Consider the following 25,815-nt stretch of genomic DNA (forward strand, 5'->3'; position numbering starts at 1 on the left):
CTATATAGATGTACATTTTTCCAGGGATGATAGCTCATGGTTTTCCCCCCAAATCTCCAAGCATCTTGGGAGCCAGAAAAGTTTACAAACCTCTGTTTCAAACCATTGGAACAGTTGTTAATGACATTAGTACTTTGGTAACACAGTTCATGCTCTTTGTTAGCGCTAAGGACACACATGACCCTCCCGGTCACAGGCTCAAGCTTCACCGGCCTCTTTATGTTTCTTACCCTCAGCAAACTCATGGGACCGCAAAGCTTTCTGTGCCAGTTGTTTGCTCCGCTTTCCCGTAGCAGGGTGCTTTGTGTCATTTAAATCTCAGTTCAAATGTCTTCTCCTTCCCTTACTACTAATCTAAAATAACTCCTTATTCATTCTGATATAGCACCATTCTGATATATTTTCATCACAACACTCCGGTTACATCTTGCAAGTTTAGGAATGGCAGCCCTCTTAACACTTCTCACTGAAATAATCTTATTTATTTATATTTACTTATTGATATATTTACTTATAATGGTGCCTATTGCAGAAAACAGTAATTCATAAGTAAAGAGCAGGTAAAAGGTCCCACACGTGTAAACCAGATATGTTAATTAAACTCTCTAAGCTTATTTTCCCCATCAGTAAAATAGGTGAAGCAGTACCCTCCTTATAAGTTTATTATGAAATTTAAATTTAAGTCCCTCAGCACACTAGAATACACTTATTAAATATTATTGTCATTACTACTGACCTTTTAGAAAAATTCGAAAGAGGTAGAAGATATAGTCAACAGAATAAAAATAGATAGCCTCTAAGATACGCTATGTCCAATGCCATATACAATTATTTAAAGATATAGGTAACATAGTCATGTTCATATAAATTTTAAGATCTGAATACATAGTGAAATGGAAAATCCTAAGATTTTTGATTTTGAAGATAAAACATCAAAGTATTTTAGTAATTTAAGCGCTACTTTGGATTCCAATTTTTCAGAATCAAAATTTAGAAACTAAATAGATGTTTTAATCTTTTTACTTCATACTGACATAATACGTAAACAGAGAGTGTATTATGTAGTTATCTCAATATCTAAAACTCTCTAGAAGTCAACACTCTCTGCATTAGTAATTGTCTGGAGAATTTGGATATCTCGAGCATTCATTCATCTTTATAAGAGGAGCACTCAGAATATGCTGATTAACCCGATAAAACGGAGAATTTGATTTCAGGGACGTGCTCCCAGAAAGTACTTTTGTTCTGGAGAATTTTGCTATTACCATGTAGTAGTAGATTTAACAAGAGGGTTTTCTGTCTATTTAATTCTGTCTAAACAATTATTTCCAATTCAAATCATACTTCATAAAGTTTTTTATCTCATTACACTGAAAAAAAGTTTTTTTAATCTCACCACACCAACCTCTGAAACCATTGCACGTGTCCTAATTCAGCTTATTAAATATCACACCCTAAATGCTTATTTCCTTCTGCTTTCTTTCAAGCACAACATGCACCATACTTGTTTTCCTTAACAGAAGGAACTATTTTATAGCTTTGTAGTATTTTAGAACTGAAAGAGTCCTTAGTGATCTCATCATTTCAGACATTCAGAAAAGAAGATGTCCCCAAGACCGTCCAGGGAACTAACGCACGCCCAGGGCCAGGCCTCCCGTCTGTTCCTTCTTCACATCTCTTACTGCCAAGTCCCATGTAAACCTGGGAGTCACCTTTTAGTTTCAAAAGTCATGATCACAATGGCTCTTTAAAAAATAAAAAATCGAGAGAGACTGGCCTAGAAAGGAGACAGACGGATGAAGGGGAAAATGTTTTCAACTGGGGATAAATTGTCCAAGTTCACTCCCTCCCACCTCTTCGTTCTCACGGCAATTCTTTGCTATGTGTGCTCTGGGTTAGAACAATGTTAGTGGTTCCATTTCCCGTCCTTAATGTTATTTCTTCTTTCCTCCATGAAATATTTTGTCATCTTTGGAGTACATCTAGCAAAGCAGTTAAATGGCTTAACAAATACACCCAGTTCAGTCTGCCTTTACATAAAATTAAATTTTAAAAATTGAGTCAATTATTTGGATAAGAAGTGCAAAGAATATGTCAAAATCTTTTGTCTTAAAATAGCCAGAAAATTACATTAATAAGCCTATTACTAGATGGATGATGTAATCAGTCACTTCTTTAATTCGTTTTACCCACCCAGACATTTGTTTGCCCCTTTTCTTTTCCCTCCCTTTCTTCCTTCCCTTCTTTCCTTCCTCCTCTCTCTTTCTTTCTCTCTCTCTCTCTCTCTCTATTTCTTTTCAATATGCATCCGTAGAAGTCCACCATGGCCATTGTGCAAATCTTAGGTGTTTGTTCTCAGAATTTATGCTGCCTGTTTAACCAGGGATTGCAATCCCAGTTTGCTCCCTCTGAAGGCAAGATAAGATTCCAAGCATTTCTAAAATACTTGATATAATTTATTGTCATTGCAGCGTACTCAGATTTAAACCCTTCTGGACCCTGATGCCACAAAATAGCTAGCTCTTCAGAGTTCAAAGGGGTGGCCCACCCCGTGATTAAGTTATCACTAATGGAACTACTATAATCCTCACTCTGCCCTGATGCTTTTGGCATTCCAAAGATTATGTGATACTCAAAAGCCTTCAAATACCTATTGTGCATATTTTATGGCATAAATCACAGGTGTCAGAGTAAAACACAGTCAATGAATTGCTTCCTGCCACTAACACAAAAATTATTTTCAAAATCAAAAATCATGTTTCCGCGTGAACACAAACTTCTCCTGACAAACCCCCAGTGCCAAATGTGGTTTCCATTTGCTGTTTGGGGATTTATTTGACTGTGCCAAAGTTCAGGTGTGCCAGCTCTTTGTAATAAGCTATTTGGATGAAAGGTTGGCCAGCTCAAAGGATCCTGATGTATTTTATTGCTGCCTTTTAAGATTATTGTTCAGAAATACCAAGTCTAATTTTGAAATCAATTAGCCATTCGGTCTGATGAGGTGTTGGCCCAGCTCAGGTTCACACCCGCTGTCCACAGACTGTTGTTCGCCTGAGTCAAGTCCTTGGTTAGCTCTGCTCCCAGCATCTGGCGGACATATGTTTGATGTTCTCACAGAATGAGTTGATGGTTTAAATGGCAGACCCTAACGAAGAAAGCTTTGTACCTCAGCTGCTGTTAGACAGCAAAACAAACTTTTTATAATACTCTGTAAAAAAGAGAGAAAGAAGAAGAAAAAGAGGGACCTCCTTGCTTTCATATTTTATTCTTTTTCTATACTCTGTGTCTAGGGAACTTAGTTCTACAAAATCATGGTAGACTGAACAGATGCAATGAGAATGAATCAAATTATTCAGTACCTACTAATACCAGACAAATAGTCCTCTTTCCTTGGCTCTTCCCCACAAGCAGACTGGAGGTAGAATGCTTTTCCCAGACAGCAGCTTCCAGGAGGGGACTCTATCTTTCTCTCACAGTCAATCAGCACGTGTGAAGGTGCAAACTCTGCCTGGCGGGGCAGTGCTTCTGGGAATGGTGCCAGAGGCCTCCCGCACCACCCATGCTGTTCAAAAGAAGTGGCAGACAGTAAAATGTAAAGCTAAACTGCCCCTTCCTCAGGTTTCCCACTCGCTGGCCGCCTGACAGACGTCTTGGTACAGAAGGAAGATCTGACTTGTCCTTCTACCCGGGCCTCTGATGCCTCAAGTGGCTCCTTGCAGAGGTCTCCTGTGATGCTAAATGCTAACAGGCTAGAGGCTGGCTGGACATTATCAGCCGGGACTTCTTTTATACATTTTCTATGAGTTCTTTTATAGACAAGAACATTTTCGGATTCTTTTCTCAAATCTGTAGCCAAGTCATTTATAAATGCAAAATGAAATAAATTTCATGTATTATTTGTACCAATGAGAACAAGGATTCAGTGAACTGACTGGAGAGGCAGAGACTCGAGGGCTGTGCACAACTCGTGCTCTCCTACCTCCGTAGGGAGTGGGCAGGGCCCGTGGGGTTGGCCGTACACTCATCACGATCGTCACTCACTTCGTCTTAAAGGTAGCTTGTTAGTTTTCATTCATTCAATCAACAAGTATTTACTGAATGCCTCCTGTTTTTCAGGAATGGGGTAGCAATGGGGAGCAAAACAGACCTTGTCCTTAACCTCGTCCAATTCATGAAGCAAAGAGAAATGTTAAAGAAATAGAAAACCAGTAACTGCACTTAAGCCTACAAATAAAAATAAGGAAAAGAAGTACCAGTCTATATGATAGAACACTTGTGAGCTGACTGCCCAAGGGACTGCACCAAACTGTCAACATACACAGGTGGTCACCACAAGGATGCGGCTGGCTGTCCTGATACACACATGTAGTGCATGTCTGGTAAAAAATTAGGTCAACTTAAGGAGGGAGTCATTGTAGGGAGGCAGTCAGCTATGGAGGTTCTGCCGGGGTGTGTGTGTGTGTGTGTGTGTGTGTGTGTGCAGTACAGTCACACCTCACTACAGCCTTGAACTCCTGGGCTCATGAAATCCTCATGAGCCTCAGCCTCCCAAGTAGCTGGGATTATAGGCATGTGCCACCATACCTGGAAGTTATATATGTGAAATTATTGTTTAGATCACAAACAACTTTTATTAAAAGTCCTCTCATGCTTTGAGGTTTTTTGATAGGAAGGGTACATATTTTCAATGTCCAAGAGGTATATCCTCTTAGATAATTTCTAGTGTATTTCATTCAAGTGTTGGAAAACCCATTTGCACTTACTGAGCATATATTATGTAAGAATTAGTCAATCATACTTTATCACATTTAATCCCTACTAGCCAAATTTCCAAAAAAAAAATAAGCATTCATAACAAAGACACGAAGGATGACAATGGTTAGGTAACATTTATCTGATCACAGAGACTGTACATTGGAGCCGAGATTAGAGCAAGGTAATATTAGCTCCCAGCTTTGTGTTATTTCTGACACTGCTAATTGTCTCTCCACTATCAAACTCTTAAAAATAAGTGAGAAAATGACTTTTGTTATCATTGAATGTATAGATTCAGTGCTAGGCAAATAGGCAGTTGTGAACCTGCAAGACCAAGTCTCTATAGGTGTGCCAGGCATAAATGGTGGACACACTACCAGGTCTTCACCACTTTGTGGAATAAATATGCTTACACTTTTAGAATAAACCCGAGTAGAGAAGTAACATCAAATTTGATACATGCTTTAACTGTGAAAATAACTGTGCTGAACTTAAGTCTCTAGCCTGAGGATGAGCAGGCAGAGTATAACTGGACCCTGGGAGGAGAAATTTGTTTTCCTTCACAAGGAGGAAGGTGGCCATGGAGAGCAGAGCTTCTGAACCCAGAGTTAAGTGATGTTTCTCTTGGTTTTGTTTAGAAATATGTTGGTATACTGATCGCTTTGGCCACTTCCTGGGGGAGCTTTTTCTCAGCTTTTCAAAAGAAACATGGAGAAAGATAATGATTTGAAGGGGAGAAGATTATTACATGCAACAAATAGACTGTTCCTTCAAATTTCTTCATCAAAAAAATAAACTTTGAGTTTGATGTTACAGTAATGAATGCTTAATATTTCTAAAAACAGACATGACCAACTTGTACAAGAGGACCAAAGTAGGATTAAGGTATCTGCCTCTGTAAGTTACTGCCCTTGGAAGTTAAGACTATTGCAAATTTCTGGCTAAATATTGCAAAGGATGATAAAGATGGCTTATTCTTCCCTCTAACAGGGAAAACACCTCAGCCAGTTTTTATTATAGGAAGAATATGACTAGGAAATTCAACACAAGAAGTAGGTTTTAAGCATTCCTAAATCCCCTGTGAGGCCTAAGCTTGGTGTACCTTCATAACTTAGTTTCTATAATTTCACGTATAAAATGTACACATCGGCCAGTCGAGGTTGCTCAGGCCTATAATCCCAGCACTGTGGAAAGATGAGGAGGGAGAATTGCTTGAGCTCAGGAGTTGGAGACTTGCTGAGCAAGAGTGAGACCCCAACTCCTAAAAAAACGAAAAACCCAGCTGGGCACCACAGCAAGCACCTGTAATCCCAGCGGCTTCCAGAGGCTAAGGCAGTAGGATACCCACAGGCTGAGTCTGAGGATGCAGTGAGCTATGACGCCATTGCACTCTGCTCAGGGCATGGGGTGGAACTCTGTCTCAACAACAACAAAGCCAGGAAATAAAAAGTAAAAAAATTAAAAGCAAGGAAATAAAAAAATTTAAATATTGGAAATGTCTGTGCCTTTGATATTTTTCTATGCAAGAGTAAACTCTATGACCTTGAGTATAAGAGGATTCTTAGTAAAGACATGACCACTGTTATTAATATTTCTCCTTAGATAATTGAAGAAACACATTGGAACAGCACAACTCATTGTCAAGAGGAATGAGTTACACAAGAAATGTACTGCTGCTTGTTACTGTTGTTGTAAGTACTGTTATTACTCCCTAGTTAAGTGCAGGTGTGGGTCTCTGCAAGCTCTGCAACCCTACCTTGCCCTTTATATCTCCACACATCACAGTTTATCAAATACATCCAGTCATCTATCTTACCTTTTTCTTATCATTAACACAATATCCATTGTTTCATATTAGCTAGAAATTGGCCAGCAGCAACAGGGCCCCAGCAAACATTACAACCTCTTGTAACCATCTTTAGCAGACACAAATCTATTTTGACTCCTGACTGAGAATCAGAATCTATTATGACCTAACATTTCAGAAATAATGCATTAATATGAGTGATGGGCTGAAATCTATTAGAACTTTTCCTTAATAGGTTTATACTTGTACTTCATATTTTTTTAAAAAATCAGGAATATTATGCAAAGATTTTTTTACTTTCATAGTGATATCCTAATTTTCTTTCAGTTTGGTTTTAGTTTATGGATGATGAAACTTAACCATTTTGCCATCAGCAAACCTAGAGTGGAACAGTGTTTAAGCATACCTTTCATGTTAATGCTGTTGACTAGAAAGCCCAAACTATTTTTGAGATTTTGTTCTTAATTTACAGGTAAACATTGGAGATTAACAATGAATATCTTCTTACTTTTATATGGCAAAGTAAACAACTTTAAATAGAGTAATCCTTTCATTTATTTATTTTCCCAAACTGTTATCTACCTCTGAAAAGTATACTAGGATGGTGGGATCTTTTATAAATGAAGAGTTAAAAAGAAGATAAAATGACCTGTCTAGTAAAACTATTGCCAGATGCATTTAAAATAGTATTGCCTTTACTGTAAGAGCAATGTGTATTCATTGTGGAAATTTGGGAAAATAAACATGTAAAGAGGAAAATTTAAATCAACTATAATCCAAGAGTGATACTTAACCTATGCTAACATTTTGATGTAGTTCTATTTGCTTGTTTGTGTGTGTTTGTGTGTGTCTGTGTGTAATGACAAAGTTTAACCCAAAATGTACGTGGCATTTTGTATCCTGATTTTCTTATAAATATTTTGTATGCCATTAAATATTCTTCTTAGGTATGATTTATAATACTTGCAGGGGATTGCATTTAGTATGCATTATAATTTATTCAGCTCATCTTGTGTTATTGAGTTTTTAAATTATTTTTTCTGTTATAAATAAAGCTATGATGACTATTCTTATACATAAATCTTATTGTGTGTCTCTAAATTAATTCCATATGACTAATCTCCAGACATGGAATTGCTGGACCAAGGCGCACAGACATTTTTAAGGATCTTGATTCACTACTGGCAACTTATCTTTTCAAAATGCTCAAATTTACATTGCTGCCTACAACATATGAGTGTTTTGCTTTACCCAAACAACACTGGATTTGTTTATTTTTCAGATTTTCTAAAAGAAAATCTGCAAATGATAGTTCATTTTAATTTCTTAGATTAAAAATGGAATTGGAACTTCTTCGATATGTTGAATAACTTTATTTCTTTTTGGTAAGTTGTTCCTGTCTTTTGTGTGTAATCTTAGTAGTTATGTCATTTTATTTATTTGTAAGAGTTCTTTATTAGTTAAGATTTTGTCTACTAATCCTTCATCTGCTTTTCTAACTTGTATTTTCTTTTAATTTTGTTTTTGTTTTCTGATTCAAAGGTTTTACTTTTTATGTTATTAAAACATTCTGCTTTTGCCTTTATGTTCTTCCTTTGCCTAAATTCTCTCATGTGTATTTTCTTCTTGGTCTGTTATGATTTCTTTTTTCTTTCTTAAATCTTAAGATTTTCAACCATCTAAATGGCTTAGATGGTTAAACCATATTGTTACTGGGAAGAAGTAGGGGTATTGCTTCATTTTTTTCCCTTAAGAAAAGTTAAGTGTATTATTTAATGGCCAAGTCATTCTTTTCCAATTGCTGTTAAGCACCACTCTTATTATATGCCATATTCTTGTTTTCTGTAGTGTTTTCTCTTTCTTGAAATTCTAGTTTGGTTTTGTTTTTGTGTCAGTCTCAACCCCCTTTATTAACAGTGGTTGCTTTGGCATACATTTTTATATCTCAAGGAAATAACTCTAGTTTTGTGCTTGCTTTAGGCTTTAACTTTCTTAAGAAAAATTTAGTTAGTTAAAAAAAATACTTTTGCGATTTTGATTCAGATTCTGGACATTTGGCTTCTTTACCCAATGTTCTATCTTAGATTGTAGTTGAGTGAAGCGTTTTTGTGCAATACTTTGCTTCCCTCCCTTAAGGCATTTATGTTATTCTACATAGAATGCCCAGATTCGTCCCCCTTGAATTAGGACAAAATTTACTTGGCCCAAGTTGTCTAGATACAGAAAAGATGCATGTAAACAGATACATAAAAATTTCAAGTGGACAAGGGGATTTATTTTCACAGTTTATTTATACCTGTGGATCTCTCTGCAAGTTTCAGAGGCTGTGTAAAGCTGTAATAATGCCACCTTTCTGAGCAAACCTGTGTGTAAATACAGTTTATTTCACTTGAATCCTGCCCCAGTGACTGATGGAAATTGTAGTAAAACCTCCACCTGGGTTGTCAACTACAGGAAACTTTCTTGTTTATTTTTATTTGTCACAGCAGGTTAAGCTCACAAAGTCCAGGTGTTACATGGCTTTAAATCTGGATGCAGGCACAGGAATAGTCTGTTGAAGGTAGTTTATTTAGGAGCCTTAAACATGAAGGGACTTAATGCCATGGATTTTATCCAGCTCTATGGGTTGGAGTGGAAATTCAATGTACGATGACTAGAACTAGAAGAACTCAAATGTAGTGCCAGCAGAACAGAATTCTGTTGTGCTTGCTATGCTAATCCTGTCTTTTTTTCAGAAGATGGTAGGAAGGGAGAGAGCAGGGAGATGGAGCAGCAAGTTCTATACTAATTTACCTAATTGTTTACAATTTAGCTACAAGTAGGCATCCCTCTTGGCAATCTTTTTGGTTGTACATGAGCTAACACGACTGCTATAACCAGGAAATAAAGCTTTTCCCCCTTATTTAAATAATATTTTATAGATATTTATCTTTTGTTATTTTATCTTTATTTTCCATGTTTTTACTCTCATTCCCAAGGCTCTGGTAAGTGCATTTACTTAGAAAACACATTGTCTTCATGATTATTTTATTTCATTTTTTACTGTTGTTTTGCTTTCAAATGACTTTGCCCAAGCTAACATGTTAACTCTTTGATTAACATGGTAATTCATCATACAGTAATTGAAAAGACATAATTTAATCAGTCTGCTATATTGGTTATATTTTCTTTGTTTCCTTCCTAAAGCAGCTGAAAATAAAACTGCCTTTCTGCCTTTGCCTACCCATCTAGTGAAGGTCCAGTTCATCTATCCAAATGCTTCCACTTGTGAGTATACAACTAATTTGGATCCAATTAATGCACAAGTAATTAAAGTTGATTTTTGTATGTTATTTTAATTTTCCTCACACTATACTTGTGTTTCAATACTTTGGTATTTCATAAGCTGTCAGCTTGTGATGCATTCCAGCTATAAGAGACTTTAGTTGACTCTCATAGGATGTATATAAGTACATGTATCAAATTGACCCATCTGGATAGCACAAAATTCCCAGACAAGTCCGTTTGAACTTAGCCACTTGCGTGGTCTGCTATAATAGTTTATACTCTGTCCTGTTTTACATTTATATTTGACATTTGCTTTCTACTTCCTGTACATCAATGCAAGAATTCAGGAATCTTTTCCCAAACTACTCCTTAGGCTAGGTCTACACTTACCAATCCATCCTACCATCCAAAACTGAGAGAGTTAAAAGGGAGAGATAAAATTCCTACTTGATTCCACAGTAAAGATGAACAAGTAGTCATAATGTAGTCATTAATTTATTCATTTTTGCCAGATTAGTAATCTTTGTAGAAATAGTCGTTGACTTTTTTTTAAAGTCTCTTGGCCCAATAATATGTTATTTCAGATAAGTCACTTGATATTGAGGGCAAAATTGGTAGAAAAGTTTGGTATAACAAAACTTTTACATGCAATGTTGTTTCACAGTTTTCATCTCAAATATTTTCAGAAATTTTTTTAAAATCAAGGAGGCATTCAGCATCTCTATAGATGGTATAAAGACAAAGGTCATAAGAAAATATCAATTTTATCTAACTAGTTGCCATTATAAAAATTCTATAGTTGATCCCCTCTTTGTTTTAAAACTATATTTTATTTTTTATCTTACTTATTAGCTCATAATAAAATGTGGGACAGATTTCTATATAAAGTCATGTTCCAAATGAGTGAATGGACCTTATAATTTATAAAATTTCTTTTGTATCAATACTTCCTTTTCCTCTCCTCCGTCTGGATAATTAGCGAGCCATAGTGGAAAAACTGAAATAATTATGGAGATCTCTTTTTTTCTGTGTGGGCTTAAATATATCACTTGCTCTTTCTATTTTCCAGTTTTCTTTTTCCGGTAACAATGAAATCGACCCCTTATATCTAACATGATTGCGTTGTGATACGTAATGAAAGCAATGCACATCTGGAAACCAAAATATGGCTATAACTATCACTTAAATCTTCAGTTAATTTTGTTGTTGCTTTTGTTGTTCTTGGAATTCTTTATTTTTTGCTTCCAATAATGTAACTTGAACTGTAGGGGAGTTTCAATTATTTTCTGATGGGCACACATCTAATTTTGTACCTCACAGCCAGCCCTTTGGGATTTTTAACTTCTTAAAAGTGCTCTGTAGTGTGTATAATTAAAAGAGAATGGGATTGAAAGCATTTAGCTTTGAAAATGGTGAGGATGTTTTATGACAGATTCTTACTGGGGAAAATGTAACTAATGTGGGTGTTTCTTAAAAGCCATGGTTTAGAATTAATGCTCCAGGCTTTTTCTATCATCCTCTAACCCCTAACTCACTCCCACCCCCAAAAGTCCTCTGGGTGGAACATAAAGTCACATCGGCCACTCACTTTGTTAAATCATCTATCATTTCCCTGGCAAGTTAAATTGGCCAACGCACGATGAATTGGAGATCAGGCTATTGCTTCTCTTTGAAACCCTGGGCATTTGTTTCCAAATAAACTGACTGAAGTTAGTGAGTCCTCACATAATTTATGATTTTTCATTTACTTGACTTATTTCCATGATGATTGGAGATTAGTCCATTTTAAAGAAGACAAGAGAAATTGGGTTTAAGAAACATTAAAACTAGACCAAAAAAGCATAACAAGATCAAGTGGTTCAAAGTTATGGTGACAGATTATCCCTAACTCATGCCTTGCTCAAAAAAGAGGATAACACTTTTTTTTTTTTTTTTTTTTTTTTTTGCTAAAGCATATACGGGAAGAATTTTTGTTTTTATATTATGCTTATAGGAATTAAAATCAGAGTTTTGTATAAATTCTAAAGTCACGACCAAACTTTTAGTTATATGGACTTTAGAGTTTAAAAATGTGAAACCTCTCCGTGTTTATAGCTGGAGTTGAGCCTGCCTGGGATTAAGGTCTGAAGGCCATAGCGATGTCCCTGGATTAGAGTTAGGCAGATACATTTTGGTAAGACTGAAACCAGTGCCAAATTCATGACTCCACAATTTATGATTGAACTCTAGACTGCCTACAAATTCATGACTCCCAAATTTACGATCAAACTCATGACTTTCCAGCTTACAGATTTAAGTGCATGCACTAATAAATAAGAATTGTTGAACCTCAAAATAAGTTCAGGGAAAATCAACCTGCAGTTACCATTTAAAATACTGATCTAGGAATAGCCACTGCAATGACATTGTGTGTTGGCTGAATGCAGGTGAGGGTACTCTACCACATTAGAGACCATTTAAGATATTAGTGTTGATACAATCATATAAATTAGAAGTAGATTCATTGCATAAATTAGACCATCTGATTTTTGGACATTTTGTTAGAATTTATTCTCTTAACCTTGGTCTCCTTTTGCCTTAAGTCTCAAGGATAGTGGTAAGACTGCTCTCTTTGGAAAAAATATTCCCAAATTAAATTCAGCTATTCCCTGATCTTTGCTCAAGGATTTGTGTTTTCTTGATTTTAAAAAAAATCTTAAAATTCTGAGTCAAATTCTGGAATAATGCCAAATATCTAGATGAAAGAATTCAGTCATTCAGATGTTTTTTATCTATAATAAAGAGCTCTCAACTGGCCTTCCAGGTTCTTCATTACCGTGATCCAACTTACATTTTTCTTCCTTTCTTTTTTCTTTTTAGAAACAAGGTCTCATTCTGTTATCTAAGCTGGAGAGCAGTGGTATAAATCATAGCTCACTGGAACCTTGAACTGCTAAGCTCAAGAGACACCATACCTAGCTAATTTTACTTTTTTTTTTTTTTTTAGAGATGGGGTCTTGCTGTGTTGTCCAAGCTAGTCTTAAATTCCTGGGCTTCCATCAATCAATCCTTTGCCCTCAGCCTCCCAAAATGCTGAGATTATAGGTGTGAATCATCACGACTAAGTCCTTAAAGGTTTCAATTTAATAAAGTTGCAGATAGACTACTTACTGTGTTATCACTACAATTTTATGCTTTTTAGTCTGTTTGGGCCACTATAACAAAATACACTACATAGGTGGCTTATGAACAGTAGAATTTTTTTCTCAAATAAATAATAAATTTAGATAGTTCTGGAGGCCAGGAAATCCAAAAACAAAGCACTGGATGATTCAGTGTCTGGTAAGAGTCCACTTCCTGATTCCTAGATGGTACCTTCAGCTCACGTTCTTCTATGGTTGAAGAACGGGCTAGAGAAAGGGCTTCTCTTATAAGGGCACTAAGTGCATTAATGGGGTTCTGCCCTCATGGCCTAATCACCTTCCAAACGCCCGACCTCTTAACATCAGCACCTTGGAGGGTAGGATTCCAACAAAAGATGTAGAGAGGGGACCCACAAACACTCAGACCATAGCAATAAGCTAAGGAACAATTGACCAATTTATAAAATGAGAAAGAAATGATCGCTACACTCTTCAGTAAATCCCAAAATCATCAGAGATAGAAGAAAAAAATAGGAAACAACCATAGGGACTGTGTTTTAACAGTTATTTTCCTGGAGTTGTTTTTCATAAAGGGAGAGGAGTAAGTTATGTACAGTGATGATTGTTTCATTATGTTCTTCTGAGCAATAAACTATGGGAACCTTTAAATCATAGTTTTATTATTTGTGGAACAGTAGTTTAGATATTGTATCCGCTGTAATTATTCCATCTTTCTACTTTGTAAAATGAATCTCTATACATTTACAAGAAAGTTCCAGTTTACAGGACTATTCCCCTGGGATCACTTATTTTACAGTCTCAGTTGCATTCATTTACTTATTCTGGCAACTGTCATAAACCTGCCAGTTTAGCAAAATATTGGGAAGTAATGTGTCTTTTGCAATATTTACCTTTGAGCTCTCTTTACCTTTCAGTGATTTGGCTCAAGAACCTCTTGCAGGGGATACTTTTGGCTATAGTTGTACTCCTTTAAGACTGCATCCTTTTTGGGTTTTTTTTTTTCTTTAAAATCTGAGGGTATCTTTGGTGCCCAAGCTAGAGTTCAGTGGCATGATCATAGCTCACTTCAACCTCAAACTCCTGGTCTCCAGCGACCATCTCCCCTGAGCCTCCCAAATAGCTGAGACCACAGGTGCACATCACCATGGCCAGCTAACATTTTAATTTTTAGTATAGCCAACATTTTATTTTTAGTATAAAGTGCTAATCTTATTCCTTTATTTTCAGATTCTTATTCCTTGATAACTATTGGCAGTTCATCTCTCAAGCCCCCTGGGCAAGAGACAACTAATTCTTTGGCATATAATTCTTAGGACCACCTCCCTTCCTTCACTCCTTTAACTTTCTCCTTTACCCTTTTTCTCCTCTTCCTTCTCCATCATCAGTTCCTCCTCCTCTACTTCTTCTTTTTTCAGTAATTGTGTTAGCTGTTTTCAGTCTATAGCTATGTTGAATTTCATTTTCACCAATATTGCAAATGACACTATGGGACCATAAACTTATGTATCATATTATGCTTGTGTAGAACTGGAGAGAGACTCATTATTTTTCCAACAGGGCATTTATTCTAGATTCTTAGTTGAATTTTACATTCCATTTTAAGGGCTATTATGAGTCCTAAAGAAATTGACCTTTTGCAATATGTTACTGGGGATTACCAGGCCATTTGAAGATGCCCAGATTGCTAGCATTAATTCATTTATGCAGAGTAAGTGTTTCTCAATTTTTGGAGTATCAACCTTAGAAAGATTCCTAAAAATTACTGGGGAGCTTGACATTTAAAGGATACAAAAATAGGATACTAAAAGCCCTCCAATACATAGGCCAGCTATCAATGAATCATTCTGAACAAAATGCCAATGGGGTCCTCATTAAATACTGACCATTGTTCCAGTGTTGCTGAACATAGACATATAAAAGTGCCACGAAAAGGGTGCACATTTGTTACAAAATTATTGCATGCATTGGATCTGGGAGGGTAACTGGAAATCAGTGTTATTCACCTTTCTCCCACTGCTCCTTCACATCAGCTTCACTAAATTTTTTTCCATACTTAAGATGGCTCTCAAGCTGGAGTCCTTAAATTCCAGACACTCTTTGAAAATAAAAAGACTGGTCCAGTCCAGGCCAATATCAAAATCCCAAACTCTTACCCAATTTAAATGTCCCCTTCCACCAGCTAGGTCTGACTGGCTGGGAAGACTACCAGGAGGAAAGGGGATGTGGCTGATTTCCCTCTCTCTCACCCGCTAGCTCCCCACTCTCCGTGCAGGTGTGATCAAGCATGGGCTCCCTGTGTGGGCAGGAAAATCTGGAAAGCGTTCTCTTCAGGAGTCCCCTCTGGAAACCTCTCGTTGCAGCTCTCCCTCAGCCTAGCGTCTTCTTGTATGGCTAGCTGTTTAAGAGGTGCCATTCTGCCTCTTGGCTTCGTGGGGCCTATTCATTTATTAGATCACATTGGTCTTACAAGGTGATCTTCTTAAGTGGAATAATTCTTAATGTATTCCATACTAATTTACTGCTGCAAGATGTTCTCCTGGTCCATAAACATTTTTGTTCCACTGCAGTTTGAAAGCAGCTTCTTCCCAGCACAGTCCATTTCCTGGTGCCGCTAGCCTCAGTCATGCTCCCACCTATGCAATTCTCCTGGTGAAAGTCCTGCTACTTGAGACCAGAGGTTGTCTTTAAGTTTGCTCTCCTACCTGGGGAGCTTAGAATATGGACATCTTTATTCAAAACACTTCATACTACTAGAATTTTCACCCATAAATTTTTCTTTAATTTCAAAAGTAATATGAGGGTACAAATGTTTAGGTTATATTGTTTTCAATTCTATGGTAAAGTTCAAGTTGTAGTTGAGCCCCTCACTCAGGGGGCGTGCTGAACACCCTCACATTGTTCACATCAGGTGAGATTCCACCCACTGCCCTCCCTACTCCCACCAGTCACCCTTTGCCCTGTCCCCTTCCGCCTCTCTCCTCTCCCTTGCTACTTGTGTTTTTCTGAAGTGTGGGAATGTAGTTGTTTATATATTGGTTTCATATTAGTACTGAGTACTTTGGAATTTTTTTTTCATCTCTTGTGATACTTTATTAAGTAGAATGCATTTCAACTCCATTCAGGTAAACACAAGAAATGTAAGGTTACCATATTTTTTATGGCTAAATAGTACTCTGTGGTGTACATATACCACAGTTTGTCAATCCATTCATGTCTCCCGTAAATTTTTATACTCAGAAGTTGAATAAAGGGGCAGAGGTCTGGAAGAATTAGCACCACCTCCTTTGCAAGTGTACCTTGATTTTTGCATTAGGATGCAGAGGTACTTGGCCTCCATCATTCTAAGATCTAGGGACCTCAGGAAGAACTGAAACAGAAGAGGCCTTGTTCAACAGCCTGCCATGCTAAATAGGCAAACCTGTGCCCCTGATCTTCAAGGCCAAGTGCAAGGAACTCTGTGGTCAATGCCAACATTAGGGATAGGGTGTTGGCAAATCCAGTGGCATTTAATTACAGGATAGAGTATGTTTGATCTGGCTTTTGGGCTCTTAGCCAAAGTCAAAGGGCAAGTTTCATGCCAAAGTAGAATATATACATATATATTCTACATACATATATACATATATATATACATATATATATACAAGTGCTCTTCCTTTTGCAGATGATTTTCTCTCTCTACAAGACAGTCAGAATTGCTAATTGTTGGAGGTTCCAGGAATGAGTCAGTGGAGCCCCTTACCAAGGTCTGTGCTATTTTCTCTTTTGTTATGCCAGAATGACTGTGTCAAGATGTTCATCCGAATTAAATACCAGCAGCTGGGTGCGGAAGAATAGATGTACATGTCAGCACAGTCTATGTGATGTATCTGTAAGATCACCTCTTCGACAATGAATGGAGCAGAACCCCAGAAGCATGACCAGGAATTTAAGCAAACAGGCAGTTGGCCATGATAAGGCTTAGGGATGTCCCAAATTCTTAAACCTCCAAAGCTGAAACAGGGTGGTACTTTGCATGGAAACAACATATAATAGAAAGTCCATACACAGAAGCATGCATAGAAATTTAGTATAGGTTAAAGGCATTATCACAAATCAGTGAGGAAAAGTCAAGATTCTTAATTTTGACCTCCCATAATTATCACTGTTAACTTTTAATGGCTACTGGGTTTTGTTTTTTTTTTTTCTTACAGGAGAGAAAGAGTTTATTCTGCATAATGCTAAGCAGAGAAACGGGAGGAATTTCTCAAATCTACCTCCTCGAGAATTGGGAAGATAGGGTTTTTTTTTTCTTAGCTATAATACAAAACATCTACATTTGATATGTAAATAGAGCTTAAATATGTGAACAGTTCCTAAACAGACTATATAGTGCTGGGAGAAAAATTAAGAGATTTAAGTAAGGGGACCATATACATATTACAGAATTGATAGCCAAGATATATGCTCTTTTAAACTTCACACTCCCTACTATTTATCATCTCCTCCTCAACAACCCAAAGATCTTTTTCATTAAAAGGCAATAAAAATGTAAGAAAAGCTCCCCCAAATAGCTCTCATGTCTTTCTTTTGACTGGCTTTCCCAAAGATGTATAAATTAAGAACAGTGTAAGACAAATGCTTTCTACCGAAAATTCACGTACAAAGATCTAGCACATTCATCAAAAATAGGGAAAAAATCTCTAAATGGGAATGTACATAAGCAAAGACAGTTACAGATTTACTTACCATGCAATACCTTTCCTAGCATAGTTGATCCAGATTTGAGGCTGCCAATAAGTGGGCGAATGGCCGTGATTTGGCAGCTCCCATTCAATACCAAACTACCTTTGTGCTATTAAACTTATATCTTTTAATTTTATGGTCATAGTAAGTTCTATCTCTGTTCAGTAAATATTTACTGAATTCTTACTATATCTCAGGCACTCTTCTAGATACTAAAATATATCAATGAGCTGACTGAGAATTCTGTGTACTTGAATGAATAATTAAAAACCTCTGCACCTTTAAACATCAGTATTTTTTGTTCTGAGACCAAGAAATGTCTTTAAAGAACTGACCAATCTCCTACCTAGCTGATGAACACTTGCTCACTTACATTCTAGAAGTAAGGCAGGGCATTGATTGGGACTGGGGAGAACCACTTTTCCTTCCTTTTTTTTTTTTTTTTTTTTTTTGAGACAGAGTCTCACTCTGACACCCTGGGCAGAGTGTGTGCTCAAGCCATCCTCCTCTGGAGTAGCTGAGACTACAGGCGCCCACCACAACACCTGGCTATTTTTTTTTTTTAGAGACAGGGTCTCGCTTTTGCTCCGCTGGTCTCCAATTCCTGAGCTCAAGCAAAGTGCCCAACTTGGCCTCCCAGAGTGCTGGGATTACAGGTGTGAGTCATGCCAACACCACCTTTCAATAAGCAGACGTCTTTCTGGTCCCAGCTTATACCGCCAACCAATTGTACCCTGTTGTTTCCAAATCCTACACCTCTTCCTCTTAATTTCTCCAGATAGAAGATTTCCTATTTCTGGTCTGAGAGCAAGTGGTTCCTGTCTGATGGAGGAGCAGGGAAGGTCTGTCGGAGTGGCTGCTCTCTACGCCAATCCAATCTCCCAGTCCTCAGTCCTTTACCCCAGTGGTTCTCAACCTGTGGGTCACGACTCACAGGAACTATATTAAAGGGTCGCAGCATTAGGAAGGTTGAGAACCACTGCTTTACCCTTTACCCTTGAATCTGCCCTCAGTGGTTTAATTTACATTTCTTCTCACTGATTGCTCTTTCGGTGAGTAGATTCCACTGCTTTGCTAAATCAGTTTTAAAAACCTCTGTTGAACTCTTTCCTTTGATATCTTTCTATCCCATATCTTCTCCTTGTAGGTTTATTTACTTATGGTTTAATCATCGTTTAATGGAGTTTCAGTAGGAAGAGGGAGATACCACAACTGGCTCTTATCACAGTGCAGTCCTGGTGCTCAGATGTGTGTGCTCTGGTGTTTATGCATTTGTTTGAGAGAGCCACTGCCCTCTCTCACGATTTTGCTATCCTTCCTAGCAACCAAAATCCTGCTAATTTTCCAAGACCCACTCCCTTCATAAACCCAAATGTGAATGTACCCATTCACATGAATTTCCTTATCCCTCAAACATCTATAATCCATAGCATAGATTTTATTACTGGGTCACAGAATTGTTTTGTTTTCTCTCTATATATATTTATATATAAATCTATCCTCCCTGCTGAGAGTAAATCCCTGGGGATGGAAGCTCTTCAGGAGTCCTTATCAAAATGCTAAGTACATGGGAGTCACTTTGTAAAAATCTGCTGACTTAAGTCTAACTAGAGCATTTACTGGATTAATATAATGGCTCCATATTCGGAACATTCCACACTCTATTTGACTAAAGTGCCTAGTTACTTCAAACCCTGCTGTAAACTGATGGGTAATCATCACACACTGGCCACAGTCCGACAGTAGTGGAGAAGAAAAAATGACCCCAAACACTTGTTTGAAATAAGCAAGGATGACCTAGATAAACAGGCATAACTTTGCAAGTTAAATCTTTCTTTGCAAAAGAGATGATGATGATCCACTGTTCCAGTTTGTTCAGATGGTTATTTCTGGTTTAACTTTTTATTAAGCTTTTTTTAGACCCATGTTCTTCATGCTGCAAGCATATACTCCTAAAATCATTAGCAGTAACTGGACACTTCCAAGTCAAGCATTAAATTTTATTTTTGGAATCTATTTGAAACATTTTCCAGCCAAATATTCAATGGAAAGGTTTATTAATTATCTACTTTGGGTTTAGCAGTGTCCTGAGATCTATAGTAAAATAATGCCAGGAACAATACCATAATCTCCACCCTCAAAGAGCATACAGTTTACTTTATTTGCATTTTATGTTTTTAAAAGTATGGTTTTGAGTTAAAGCACTTTTTGAAACAGTTAATGTAAATGTCTCTGTTCCTTAAAACAACTTTTCAGCAAGCTGAAACTGCCACTGTAATTTTATCCTTTTAAACTTCCATGCATATGTAGATATGCATGTGTGCGCGTCTGTATAGAGAATTACCTAACATCTGATAACAACTCACATGGATTTTCGTAGGCCATTTATACCTATTTATGCCCTTTGAAATATTACCTAACACGTGTATCTGAAAACCAAAGAAGATTTGAGAGTCATTCTGGTTCTTCTGGTACATATTTTATGATTTACAATTTTCCATTTATGGAAAGATTTGGGCTGGGAAACTATATGATGATTACCTAAAAATGCTGGTGAAGAATCACATAACATTGAATTGGATAAATTCAATGGTGCAGAAGGGAAATTTTGCTTCTGAGGCTGACCTAAATCTGTACATAGTAATTCTTGTATTTTAAATGTATTATAAAGCATAAAATAACTTCTCATATATGATCTCATTTTTATTTTTGTCCCAATACATAGAAATTATATATTATATATAATTCTATAATATAAATTATACATAGAAATTATATATTCAGTTACAAATGTATATACCAAACTTACACATTCGCGTCAACTAAGATAACACAAACCCTTGCTTATCAACAGTCCCACTTAATAAGCTGTAACAAACAGAAGCAGACTTCGTTTTGTTTGCTTTTCCCCTTGGCATTACAGGTTTGAGGTATCATCATTTAGAGATTCCTTTTAAAATGTTTAATCATTTTAATCAGTCCCTGAGGTTTTATGAATCTCCTTTATTTTTCAGCTGAAAATAACTATAGTTTTCAGAAATATTTGCTTGCCTTCATGGTCTACAGCAGGAAGCCTCTCCCCTCTTATCCAAAATGACACTGCCTGACCTAAATGCTACATCAACATTTGAGTTTTCTGGGCACCAGAGGAAGGAAGCAGACAAAAGGGGAAACCTTGTTATTGATAACTATATTTGGAAAATCCCTTCCAGGGCACAGTCAACTATGAGAAGACAATCATCTTCCTACCCATCACTATAGTTATCGGTAATCACTATTAGCTTAGTTTCAGAAACCTAATGAGAAAAAGTTCATAAAATTACACTGCAATTTCAAACATTCAAACCGTGATATCAAACATTAAAAGCATAAGTGATCAGTGATCAAACTCTAACATCAGTGAGTTTGAAGAAATAAGTCATTATGTGATAAAACATTAAAAGAAAAGATTTCTTGAGCATAGACAAGCTAAGATTTTAAAGCCATTCATGATACCCAGTGAACTGTTTAAAAAGAAACAGGAAGTGCAAACAGTTCATAATTTGGGGTCTCATGCTGGTGAAAGAGAGCTGGGATTTCACGTGGTAAGCGAGATGTGTTCTAGCTTAGTTGCTAATATAGGTCTATAAGGCAAGATGTTTTACCAACACTCCATTTCTTTATAGCTTCCTGATATGCCATAATACAAATGTTCGAGTGAAGTATAAGTGGAAACAGATGCATTCATGCCAGTTATAAATTTATTTTTGGAAATTACAGGTCTGATTGTGCTACATTCTCTGCATTTGTTGACACAGCACACAAATCACAGCAGAGGCGCTCTTTTCCCTCAGGTCTATGTGCTTTGTGAACTATAGTGAACATTCATCCCTAAGTGGACAAAATATTAGGGAATTAAGTTTGTTTTCCTCTTGTCCAATGAGCCCTTTTCCATCATTATTTAAGGGAGCCAAAGACCATTAGAGAAAGCTAATAGCCCTCACAGCCCTCAGATTATACTGATAACTACTGATGGGAGAGTTAAGCCAAATTGCATTCTCAAAATGGTTCTGGGAACATACCCCTTCCAGTAATGGTACTATCAGCCAGACCTAAAAGCAGAGAGGGCAAAGATGCACTTAAAGGCAATTTTCCATCAACATTGGAAAATATGGTCAGTAGATTAAGAGAGCTGAGCATATGCAATATATCTTGATTGCAGAAAAGCAGTTGATATAGAATTATTCAATTTACCAGCTAAATTAATTTAAATTTGTTTAGGCAGAAGTATAGTCTAATGAACTACCAGCTATCCAGAAGGCCATAAATAATAGATAACAATAAACACATTTGTTTTACATGCTCCTAATTTAGTTATCCACCCCCCACCCCGAACTCGCCTTCAGATCAGAATACGACAGCTATATAATAATGTAATATATGCCACCCTCTAGTTACCATTCTTAAGATCTTTTAGGCATCCCATCTGCTGTATAAAGTTGCAAGGACCAATTATGGGACCATCTGCAACTATGTGGTATTATTCAGGGCTTACTTTATTTGCCCATATTCAGTGTCCACCCCCCCCACCCCCCACATTCTGTTTGGTGCCTTGGTTTTCTCCTAAAGTATGATGCCCAGAGCAGCAGCACAGAACCGTGGGCGTGCCTTCGTGGATCCTCATGGGTGCTTGGTGGACATGACAGTGACATGACATTTCTCCTTCAGTGTCCCTTTTCCTGAATCTGAGCTAACTTTGCCAAAGTTCTGGTGACCAGGCTGAGTTTCTACCTGGTAACTACCTTTTTTTTCTTCTTCTTCTTTTTGAGACAGGGTCTTGCTCTGTCACCCAGCCTAGAGTGCTGTGGCATCATCACAGCTCATAACAACCTCAAACTCCTGGGCTCAAGGTACCCTCTTGCCTCAGCCTCCTGAGTATCTGGGACTACAGGCACCTGCTAAAACACCCAGCTAGATTTTATGTTTTTAGTAGAGATAGGGTCTCACTCTTGCTCAGACTGGTCCTGAATTCCTCACCTCCCCAGAGTGCTAAGATTACAGGCATGAGCTACCACTCTGGTTCCATTTGGTAATTTAAGTCCTTGAGTTAGAGTTTGAGTACCAAACTCCTGTGTCTGGGTTTGAAATGGCTTGTGATGCAAGATAGAGAAAACAATTTTTTTCTCTAATGGGGGGGGGAATTTAAAAAGTATGTGGCAGAAAGCTTGAAAAAGAAGAGCTACTGTGATTGCATTTCAAAAGTAGCTGAGAAAGAGTGAGTATAGCACAGAAGAAAAATTTGATTTCCTCACTATCTACTGATGTGGTTTTAGGCAAATTACTTAAACATTATGAACAATTTCCTCATCTGTAAGATGGAAAAAATAAGACTACTTTGCAGAATTGTCATGGTATAAAGTGAAATAAAAAGCTTTACTTAATAACTGCATATAAGCAGCATCCCAGCAATGGGAGCTATTATTTTCACTAGATCTAATTTCTTTGGAACCAAGACAATGAGGATAGGGCAAATCACCTCATTTTTATTTTCCAATTCTAATAGGACCTCCATAGCTGAACACCTCCCTAAGTGACTACCTCAAGTTGACTTAGATTTTCACAGACAGGTCATGCACCACACGTCCCTATCATCAGTACATTAGGCCTAGTTCCTTATGGTGACCACCTCTGTATGTTGGTCAACTTGTTGCAGTCCCTTGGGCGGTCAATTAACAGAGGTTCTATTAAATAAGAAGTATGCCAGATTATGTAAAAAGTGTACTTTTAATTTATACTAAACCTTAGAAATTTATCTTATAGATCTTCTTAAAAAATAATAATGTGATGCATAGTATTAAAATAGTAGCTCTCAAAAACACATAAAAATTATCTTCATAAGAGCATTTTGAAAGTCAACTTAGCATAGAAGGGGCTGAAGTAAAAGTGCTCAAGTATGTTGTTTTCTTACAACAATTGATAGAGGGCAGTCTGGAAAATGTTAAGGAAAACACCATTACATAATTAATATTTCAATATTTCATTCAACTGGCCAATTGAACTCTGTGTGTGTGTTTCTCATCTTTTAATTATTTTCCTTTTTAATTATAAAATAATGCATAATTATCTCAAAAAATCTGAAAATACATAAAGCATAACAATAAAATGAATTCTAGTAATATTTATAGTGAGGTAACAATTTTGGTCATATGTGGCCTCGACTTACACTGTTTTTATTTTTACTGCTTTATTCTAATTTTATCATCTCTTTCTAATATTTGGACTTCTTTCCTGGTTTTCATTTTCTAAAATAAATTATTTGTTCAGAATCTTAGTCACCTGGTTAGTGTTTCATATTTTTACTTAGAATTTTAGCCCCCTAACTTTTGTTCTTAATCCATAATCCTACTAGTAATACACTTTTTGGTTTTTATTTAATATTGTAAATGTGTCAATATTTCCAGCTCCTTCTCCCAATGCCTTTGTGTTTCTATTTTTGTTTTCATTTTCTGGCCTTAAACTCCCTTCCTTCAGATTGATCTTTCTCTGTTTACCTTCCACATTCACTTCTCTTTTCTGCCCCTTTTGTCCTGAGAGACACGGGGCCAGGGCTGGAGTGGGTAGTGAGGAGAGTCAGGGAGAGGCCTCCACTGTGCCTTCCAATGTGGGAACTCAGGCTGGGGTACCCCTTGGTGGCCCCTCTTCCATGACTTCGGCTCTCGTCTTTTCTGGCAACATCATTTACTTGCAGAGGACGCCCACCCCAAAGGTTGAAGGACCTTTTCCTTCGTTCTCCCCTTAGCCTTCTAGCCAGTTTCCTCAATCAATCCATAATCACTTCCAAAATCATCTCTCTGGAAAACTAACCTCAGAATACTCAGGGACCTGAAAGTTAATGCTTCACAGGACAACTTATTTTCTTTATGTTAAGTTCTACACTTCACTAATGCTATAGATTTTCCATACTATCTAAACTTCCTATTTCCACCTGCTTGATTTAATACCCACGGTCTTTTTTTTCTTTTTTTTTTTTAAATGATAGCTGTTTACATTAATGCAAACATGGGGTACAGTGTAGTGTCTTCATATACAATTTGAAATATTTTCATCAAACTGGTTAACATAGACTTTATGTCATTTACTTAGTTATTGTGTTAAGACATTTACACTCTAGTTTTAGAAAGATTCACTTATACCCTTGTAAGACAGACCATAGAGGTGATCTTTCCAATCACCCTCCCTCCACCCATCCGCCCTTCTCTCCTCCCCTTCCTCACCCTCTCCCCATATTCTTGGGCTAGAATTAGGTTGTAGCTTTCATTTGAGAATATGGGGAGGGGGTGAGGAAGGGGAGGAGAGAAGGGTTAGTTTCATAATAGGGCTGTGTACATTGGATACTTTTACTTCCATTCTTATGATACTTTGCTAAGAAGAACATTTTCCAGTTCCATCCATATAGACATGAAGGAGGTAAACTCTCCATCTTTCTTTAGGGCTGTATAGTATTCCATGGTGTACATATACCACAGTTTATTGATCCATTTGTGGATTGATGGGCACTTGGGCTTCTTCCATGACCTGGAAGAATTGAATTGAACACCCACAGTCTTGACACTAGGAGACACTGGTTTTCACCCTGTGTCAGTGTGTTGCAAACAAGTACACCTGGGTGAACTTCAGCATCAGGACTGGCTGGCCAGCAATGTGCTGGTGCAGGAGGTTGACTGGCTGGGGAGTGGCACTGAGCCATGGAATTCAGTGGCACAGAATCAGTTGCTAAGCCTAAGAGAGTCGATAATGGCTCATGGAGGGATTCTGGATTTTCTGCTTTGCTGATGAACTCTACTACTCACAGGGAGACGGCCAGGAGATTCCCACCACAGGCCAACAGGTTTCATGGACAAAGAGCTACAAACCTTCAATGAAATAAGGGCTGGGTCCATCAAACACCACCGAAGCAAAACCAATCAGAGAGAGTCAGAAAATCTACCCGTGAGTGGACAGATTTAAAAAAAAAAAAAAAACCTCCATAGAAATTATTATGCATATCTGTAATGAAAAGATGGAGAACACGGTACTCAAGGCACAGAGACTCCCCTGTGTAGAGCACACATGTAGAAAAGATTGACTAAGGGAAGCAGA

The sequence above is a fragment of the Otolemur garnettii genome, unplaced genomic scaffold, assembly GCF_000181295.1.
Source record: "Otolemur garnettii isolate 467f Iridium unplaced genomic scaffold, OtoGar3 scaffold00061, whole genome shotgun sequence".
Taxonomy (NCBI): domain Eukaryota; kingdom Metazoa; phylum Chordata; class Mammalia; order Primates; family Galagidae; genus Otolemur; species Otolemur garnettii.